The sequence below is a fragment of the Schistocerca piceifrons genome, chromosome 2, assembly GCF_021461385.2.
Source record: "Schistocerca piceifrons isolate TAMUIC-IGC-003096 chromosome 2, iqSchPice1.1, whole genome shotgun sequence".
NCBI classification, from domain to species: domain Eukaryota; kingdom Metazoa; phylum Arthropoda; class Insecta; order Orthoptera; family Acrididae; genus Schistocerca; species Schistocerca piceifrons.
In genome coordinates this window covers 976798503-976808118 of record NC_060139.1, presented here as the reverse complement: position 1 = coordinate 976808118, position 9616 = coordinate 976798503, and the positions used below count along the sequence as shown (strand labels likewise).

At 43.7% G+C, this 9616-nt stretch overlaps 1 non-coding gene across 1 annotated transcript; it reads left to right on the top strand.

Annotated features, from left to right (window-relative positions):
* The first annotated feature begins 9224 nt into the window (after positions 1-9224).
* Positions 9225-9299, top strand: Trnat-ugu. The gene has a single exon. It is a non-coding gene; the product is annotated as a tRNA-Thr (tRNA).
* Positions 9300-9616: the final 317 nt, after the last annotated feature.

The window sequence follows — 9616 nt, the reverse complement described above, 5'->3', positions numbered from 1 at the left end:
GATAGGCTACCATCCCACCTTTATCAAAGTCGGAAACGTGATGATACGCATTTCTCCTCCTTACACGAGGCATCACAACAACGTTTCACCAGGGAACGCCGGTCAACTGCTGTTTGTGTATGAGAAATCGGTTGGAAACTTTCCTCACGTCAGCACGTTGTAGGTGTCGCCATCGACGCTAACCTTGTGTGAATGCTCTGAAAAGCTAATCATTTGCATATGTTCTTCCTGTCGGTTAAATTTCGCGTCTGTAGCACGTCATCTTCGTCGTGTAACAATTTTAATGGCCATTAGTGTATTTAAGGGATTAACATTGCAAGACCATAGGTTAATTTAAGTACGAGATAAGCCGTTGCAAATGTGAAATGCTGATATATTAATAACCGTTATAACCGTCAGAACGTAGAGTCCAAGAACGCAAAGGTGCATGCATTGAGCTGCACAGGTGCCGGTCGTCAGTTTTTGGGATGGAACTCCATGCTTGCTGCATTTTGCCGTCCAATACAGGGGCAGTTAATGCCGTATGTAGATGAGTTGTCGTATGGCGATATCCCATATGTTCTCAACTGGAGACAGATACGATGGCCGCTCAATCTAAGGCAACATGTCGACACATTGTAGAGCGTTGTATGTTACAACAGTCGTATGTTGGCGATGGTTATCCTGTTGCAAAACGCCCACTGGAATGCTGTTCATGAATGGGAGTGCAACAGATCAAAACGCAACCCTCACCATAACTCCAGGTGTAGGTCCAGTGTATATAGCACGCAGACAGACTGGCTGCAGGCCCTCAACCGGCCTCCTTCTAACCAACACACGGCCATCAGTGGCACCGAGGCGAGCTAGCTTTCTTCAGGAAACACAACAGACATCCACCCTGCCCTCCAATGAGCTCTCGGTTCACACCACTAAAGTCGCAAATGGTGGTGGTCTTAGGGCAGTGGAATGCATGCTACAGGGTGTCTAGCTCGGAGCCGTCCTGAAGTAACCGATTTGTAACAGTTCGTTGTCAGTGTGGTGCTAATTGCTGCTTTTGACGTCTCCTGGCAAGACATTTGCAAAATCGGTGTAATGTATTTGAAAAAGGAAACATTTATCTGTATTATTATTATTTCATTTCTGTATGAACGGTTGTCCATTATGTAGAGTCTGTAAAAAAAAGAAACAATCATTTTTCATCTTTGTGTTTGTGCAATATTTATGCATCTGTATTTTGCAAATAACGTCTGTGGTCGGCGAGTGTGGAAATCGAAGCAGACAATGATAATTGAAAAAATTAACAAAGATATTTACTAGCTTACTGAATTGATTACAAATAGTGGAGTCTTAAATGTTACTCTCTCTGTCTTCTTGTGACCATTAAAGTTGCAAGAGCCTGTGACGCTCGATTGAATGCTTGGTTAGCTTTCTTTTGTTCTTTGTTCGAGAAAGACGCCATTGAAGGCTGATGTAGAAAAAATGTGTGTACTTTGAATTTAAGTTTATTTTTGAATATAGAAATTGTTAAAAATACTTGTAATTATTTATTGCTAGCTTTCCCAGTATTTCATTCCACAATTTTAGCCGTTTTCAGCATATTTAGAATGTTTCATGAAGCAGAGCTATGCAACGGACCCGGGAGCCGCTGCCGCGGCAAATTCAAATTATGATTGAATGAAAGCACTTTTCCCGCAATTAAGCGGGCAGGTAATGGTACATTAAAATTATTTCTTTCAGCTTCCTGGAGACCTCAGAGGAGAATTGTGGATTTTATTAAGTCATTTTCAGGTGGACATGGGCAGCTGCTATTACAATCTAAGTGACGTAAATAATTTACATGAATCAGATTGGTAAAACTTTACTTGTGCGATATCAAAGACTGCTGGGCTGAAGCCTGTTATGGCTAATAATAATATTAAAATCAAATTTCATTTTTTGTGTCATGCTCTCGTGTTAGTCGTGGCAATCAATAGTGTTCATATGTTAAAAAATCCACTGCAGCTTTTATGTTTAGCGGACATAGGATACTGTAACTTCTGTACGTGTAAATAAGAGTAATTTTCAACGCATTTCAGAGATGAAAGTAGAGAAGGTCATGTTTAATTTCATAATTAGTTACAGTAATGATACCGTGTTCCATTCCTAACAGGCCAGATCAGGGTTATATGAAAATAGTTTGCAAATAAAAGATCACAGGTTCACAGCAGGAAATATTTTAGTGTTGTGCGTATCTCCACATACTAGGTCGAGGTGCACAAAGTTAAAGTTTTTCAGCTACAGAAACTAATAGTGAGAATCGCATGTTATCTTTTGTGCTCGCAACAAAAAGCAATACACAGTTAATTAAAATGTTATGCAACATCACCTGCATATAAAATCAAAAAGTGCGCGGTGGGGAGACGAGACATGCTGCAGATGCAGAAAGTTGCGCCGGAGCCATGAGATTAGATTATATTTAATTTTCGCTCCACAGACGCAGAGACGAAATGATTCCCGTGGGTTTCGAACATGTCAGACAGTATAAAAACATAAAAAATTTTAATAAGATACTCTCTACCCTGATCATTTGTCAGGACATTGTTAAAATACGTGAATACATTACAGTAAACTCGAACTGACAATGTTCACAGAATTAATACACTCTCAGAATGTAACATAGTTATGCACTTTGAATAAATTTATCATACACACAATACCTAATCTAGACCGTTGTGACCTAGTGCTGCCCAAACTGAAATCTAACAGGCATTTCTACTTAAGCTTATTAAGATATTGATCTATAGTGTAGAAGGAGTTGCCAATCAAAAAAAGTTTTTCAAACTCTGTTTAAACTGAGCTTTATCTGACACCAAGCTTTTAACGGTTGCTGGCAATTTATTGAAAATGTGTGTTCCTGAATACTGGATCCCTTTTTGGACCAAGGTAAGTGATTTTAGGAATTTATGTAGTCTGTTCTTATTCCTAGTATTGATACTATGTATTTAGTTGTTGGTTGGAAGTAGAGATATATTACTTGCAACAAATTTCGTTAAACAATAAATATACTGAGAAGCAGTGATTAGAATACAAAGTTCCCTGAACAGGTATACGCGTGATGTTTTTTATATTTTTATCCCCTACATTCGACACCATTTTCACTGCGATTACAGGCTGGTTTCAGGCGCTACGGAAATTCTGTGGTATGCCCTTCCCAACTGAATTTACTGTCGATTTGTAATCCCAGAAATTTAGCATTGTCAACTTCTTCGATGTGCATGTCCTCATATGTCACACACATGCTGCAAGGAAATCTCTTACAGGTTCTGAACTGCATATAGTGGGTCTTTTCAAAGTTTAATGACAGTGAATTAACTTTAAACCATTTATTGATGTCAGTGAAGGTTTGATTGGCAGTCATTTCTAAATCTATACTTGACTTGCTAATTACTTCAATGTTTGTATCATCTGTAAACAAAACAAACCTCTGAGCACTATGGAATTTAACATCTGAGGTCATCAGTCCCCTAGACTTAGAACTGCCTAAACCTAACTAACCTAAGGACAACGCACATATCCATGCCCGAGGCAGGATTCGAACCTGCGACCGCACCAGCAAGCGCGGTTCCGGAGTGAAGCGCCTAGAACCGCTCGGCCACAGCGGCTGGCTTTTGAGGTATTCTTTGTAATGCTTTACAATGCTAACACCAGAGCTGTTCCCAGATACTAAATACAGTCTGTTGTTTTTTTGTCCCAAATTATATTTTTATTTCTTGTGTAATACATAGTTTATTTTTAGTCTTCTATTTGATTTGCGTTGCCTTTAGGGGTAACAATTTTTAAAAGAGGAAGTAGCTTTATTAATGAATGCTTTGTGTTTTCCATTTGAGTCAGAAGTATTGAGCCAAGCACAGTGGTCTACTTCTTGGTAACGCTACGTGGCTGTCTGGCGCCCAGTCTCCTTGAAACCGTACATTCTCGTGACCATTGCGATCAGCAATCATACACAATGGTTAAATTCCTGCCAAGTCTTTTTGAAATTCTGCAGAAAGAACATTCAGCTTTTCCTAGCCCTATTCCACGACCTCGTTCAATCTCGCTGAGGTACTGATAATGGCGTCCTTGTCATTGTAAAGGCATTCTTGGCTAACATCAACTCTCCGTAACTAACGCTCACGACCGTCAGAACGTGTATTTAAAGCAAAACCTGATTTTCATCTTTATACTGGCGCTACCAGCGCCACTCTTATGCGCCCTCGAAACTGGAATAGACATCATCTTTCACCTGTAGAAACACGCCTACCAACTTTCGTTTATGTCGCGCAGCTTCTTCGTGTTGCGATTTTTAGTGTATGTGTAGCGACAGACGACTGCAGCAATGCAGAGAGACGTACGTAAGCCCAAAGAGGTATGCAGGGTGGTCCATTGATAGTGACGGGCCAAATATCTCACAAAATGAGCATTAAACGAAATAACTACAAAGAACGAAACTCGTCTAGCTTGAAGGGGGAAGCCAGATGGCGCTATGGTTGGCCCGCTAGATGGTGCCGCCATACGTCAAACGGATATCAACTGCGTTTTTTTTAAATAGGAGCCCCCATTTTTTATTACATATTCGTGTAGTACGTACAGAAATATGAATGTTTCAGTTGGACCACTTTTTTCCATTTGTGATAGATGGCGCTGTAATAGTCACAAACTTATAAGTACGTGGTATCACGAAACATTACGCCAGTGTGGACGGTATTTGCTTCGTGATACATTACCCACGTTAAAGTGGACCGTTTACCAATTGCGGAAGAGGTTGATACCGTGTTGATGTACGGCTATTATGATCAAAATGGCCAACGGGCGTGTGCTATGTATGCTGCGCGGTATCCTGACGACATCATCCAAGTGTCCGGACCGTTCGCCGGATAGTTACGTTATTTAAGGTAACAGGAAGCGTTCAGCCACATGTGAAACGTCAACCACGACCTGCAACAAATGATGATGCTCAAGTAGGTGTTTTAGCTGCTGTCGCGGTTATTCCGCACATGAGTAGAAGACAAATTTCGGGTGAATCGGGAATCTCAAAAACGTCGGTGTTGAGAATGTTACATCAACATCGATTGCACCAGTACCATATTTCTATGCACCAGGAATTGCATGGCGACGACTTTGAACGTCGTCTACAGTTCTGCCACTGGGCACAAGAGAAATTACAGGACGATGACAGATTTTTTCCACTCGTTCTACTTAGCGACGAAGCGTCATTCACCAACAGCGGTAACGTAAACCAGCATAATATACACTATCGGGCAACGGAAAATCCACGATGGTTGCGACAAGTGGAGCATCAGCGACCTTGGCGGGTTAATGTATAGTACGGCATCATGGGAGGAAGGATAATTGGCCCTCATTTTATCGATGGCAGTCTGAATGGTGTAATGTATGCTCATTTCCTACGTAATGTTCTACAGATGTTACTACAAGATGTTTCATTTCATGACAGAATGGCGATGTACTTCCAATGGATGTCCGGCACATAGCTCGCGTGCGGTTGAAGCGGTATTGAGTAGCATATTTCATGACAGGTGGATTGTTCGTCGAAGCACCATACCATGGCCCGCACGTTCATCGGATCTGACGTCCCCGGATTTCTTTCTGTGGGGAAAGTTGAAAAAAATGGTTCAAATGGCTCTGAGCACTATGGGACTTAACTTCTGAGGTCATCAGTCCCCTAGAACATAGAACTACTTAAACCTAACTAACCTAAGGACATCACACACATCCATGCCCGAGGCAGGATTAGAACCTGCGACCGTAGCGGTCGCGCGGTTCCAGACTGTAGCGCCTAGAACCGCACGGCCACTTCGGCCGGCGGGAAAGTTGAAGGATATTTGCTATCTTGATCCACCGACAACGCCTGACAACATGCGTCAGCGCATTGCCAATGCATGTGCGAACATTACGGAGGAATGTCGTACACGTATTGCCAAATTCATTGAGGTTGACGGACATCATTTTGAGCATTTATTGCATTAACGTAGTATTTACAGGTAATCGCGCTGTAATAGCATGCATTCTCAGAAATGATAAGTTCACAAAGGTACATGTATCACATTGGAACAACCGAAATAAAATGTTCAATCGTACCTACGTTCTGTATTTTAATTTAAGAAACCTACCTGTTACCAACTGTTCGTCTGAAATTGTGGGCCATGTGTTTGTGACTACTACAGCGCCATCCTTCACAAAGCGAAAAAAGTGGTCCAACTAAAACATTAATATTTCTTTACGTACTACACGAATATGAATAAAAAATGGGGGTTCCTATTTAAGAAACATAGTTGATATCCGTTTGACCTATGGCAGCGCCATCTAGCGGGCCAATCATAGCGACATCTGGTTTCCACCTTCAAGCTAGACGAGTTTCATTCTTTGTAGCTTTTTCGTTTGACCTTATTTTGTGAGATATTTGGCCCGGTCACGATCAATGGATCACCATGTATAATCGACACAGGGAGGCTATCTACGCGCTACAGTGCGTTGGGTGGCAGCTACGAACGCTGGCCGTCACATTTTGTAACGTCAGACACGTCAAACATACACGACGGGCGTTCGATAATTACTTAGAGGTAATGCAACAGGCCGTTTCTGAAAGCAGGTTGGTTTTATTCAGGATTCCAATATGCTATACTATTCCCCCTCTTTTGGCTATACAATCCTATTTTTCCACATGACCTCCGTTCACTGCGACAGCCTTACACCACCACACTGTGAGGGCCTGTATGCCCGGATGGTACCGCTCTACTGGTCGACATCGGAGCCAACCCCTTGCTGCATCAATAACCTCGTCCACGTACTGCTTCCCACGGAGTGCATCTTTCATTGCACCAAATACATGGAAGTCGTAAAGTGCGAGACCCGGGCTGTAGGGCGAGTGAAGAAAAATGAAGCTTTGTCAGCTGCTCTCAGGATCTCACACTCTGTGTGAGATCTTGCGTTGTCATAGAGAAGGAGAAATTCGCTTGCATTTTTGTGGCAACGAACACGCTAACGTCGTTTCTTCAATATCCTGAGGGTAGAACAATACAGTTCTGAGTTGATCATTTATAAGGGAACCGCTTGCTAAGCCCCTTGCTACATGTTCCGTATTTTGTTCTTGCTGACGTAGCCCCTTGAAACAGTTCTCGTAGGGCGTTGCATTCATTCGGAAATGCAGAGAACATATCTGTGTGGTTATAGATGGAAAAATACTTGGTTAATCTATCTTAAATTAATTCCGGGATGCCGTTACGTGTATTTGTTAACGGTTACCATGAAATAATTCACAATGACACAGTTCGATACTTTTAACTTCCAAAAATACTGAAAACCGACAGCGTTGGCAACACAGAGGACGGATCTAGATTCCATCCGAACGCTGACTAAAGACGTGAAATATATTCGCAGTTGCGAATGTGGACAACCTTCAGCTACATAATGGAATGACGACAATGAAAATTTGTGACGGACCGGGACTGGATTTCCCACTTACCGCGAGACGTCGCCTCACCATTTGACTATCCGAGCACTTCCATATGTCGCCGACCACATTTCTAGATCCTGTACTCGTGCATTCATCATGTATATTGCCGTCGTACGTCTACCAACTGAGCTACCCAAACACGGTAGAGCACTTGCCTGTGAAAGGCCAAGGTCCCGAGTTCGAGTCTCGGTCCGGCACACAGTTTTAATCTGCCAGGATGTTTCATATCAGCGCACATTCCGCTGCAGAGTGAAAATCTCATTCTGGAATCATCCCCAAGGCTGTGTCTCCGCAATATCCTTTCTTTCAGGAGTGCTAGTTCTGCCAGGTTCGCAGGAGAGCTTCTGTAAAGTTTGGGAGGTAGGAGACGAGGTACTGGCAGAAGTAAAGCTGTGAGGACTGGGCGTGAGTCGTGCTTGGGTCACTCGGTTGGTAGAGCACTTGCCCGCGAAAGGCAAAGGTCTCGAGTTCGAGTCGCGGTCCGGCATACAGTTTTAATCTGCCAGGAAGTTTCATATCAGCGCACACTCCGCTGCAGAGTGAAAATCTCATTCTGGCAACATCCCCAAGGCTGTGGCTAAGCCATGTCTCCGCAATATCCTTTCTTTCAGGAGTGCTAGTTCTGCAAGGTTCGCAGGAGAGCTCCTGTAGCTTAGTGGGAGGCCACATGGCTGGCGAGTTCGTTTTTCCAGCACTACTGCTGCCTGTGTGTGGAGCACGTGAGCCGTGAGTTGTTAATTTGGTCCCAGCCAAAGTTTTCCGACTGGATTAAGTATTGATAGCTCCGAGTTGCAGCAAGGGCAGCTGACGCCGCGTGCAACCTAGTCAGCAAGCACTGGGCCACCTCTAGAGGCTTCAACATCACGGCACCTGAAGACTGGAGGCAATAACACCCCTGCCTGGAATCCTGTAAGTCATGGCTCCTTCGCTCCTGAGTGGAGTGTCGATCTTGTATTGGTACTTGTTATCGTAAGCCAACGTCTACATCAATGTTGAATTAGACTCGTCATTATCACTGCGCCTCCGAATCTTGTATGGATGGTCACTGGTCACGGTAACTGATTTTAATCTGTTTGTTCCTGATCATATTCATTGCAAGTGTATGAATATTGTCTGTTGTAAACTGAGTTGATATAATTGGGACTGCAGTATAGTCTGTGTCGAAGGTAATGCGCTGTTAAAAGAGGGTGTGCCCTACTATTTAGATTTTCTGGTGGCTGTAGTCCACGTCGTCAGCTTTCATGTAATATTAAAGAGCGTCAAGCTCGTGACTTGTAGGCATAACAGCGTCCACAATAAGTTAATATTTCCTACATCTCAGTTATTGTCATTCGTAGCCTTATTTGGGCAGATTACTGTTTCCTTTCTGTTACATTTTGGCAGGGCAGTACTGGCAGCGGACGAGGCGTTCCTGTTTCCTGGGCCCAGAGGAGAGATTTTTTCTTCCTGTTGTGGGTACACTTCCGTCGTCGCACAACCTCTATGTTTATGAAGATGCCATCCGTTCTTTCGGACATGTCTGAAAGAACAGACACCATCTTCATATAGTTACGGCTAACCGGCCATTGACCTTCTTCTGTGCTGGATGCACACACTTTGCCCGAACTCTTACGGGACTCGGTAAGATTGTCTACCGCGAGTAATGAGTGTAATGGGCAGGGGCACTACGAATGTAGTGTGTGGACATTAAGTTGGGAATGAGCGTCTCACCGGGAGAGTGCAAGGGATAAAACCCTGCAGTCACACTGTCCGCAGTGCCCTCGGTGGCTCAGGTGGATAGAGCGTCTGCCATGTAAGTAGGAGATCCCGGGTTCGAGTCCCGGTCGGGGCACACATTTTCAACCGTCCCAGTTGATGTATATCAACGCCCGTGGACAGCTTAGGGCCTTGATTTATCATATCACCTCCAGGTTTGCCCGCAGACAGGCGCCTCTATCAGCTGCCTCGTGTTAGCTCAAGATAAGTAAATCTGATTGTTTTTGTACGTGCCACAACAGAGTGTCATTTGTTTGCTAAGCACGCCTCATGTGTGGTTGGAGGTTCTGGGACGGTGTATTATGGAGACGTGACACCGGCGACTACTTCAGTTGACCGTCAGCTTCGTTCAACCATCTCCAGGGCTGGGGCTATATAGCTTCCCCTGGCCCT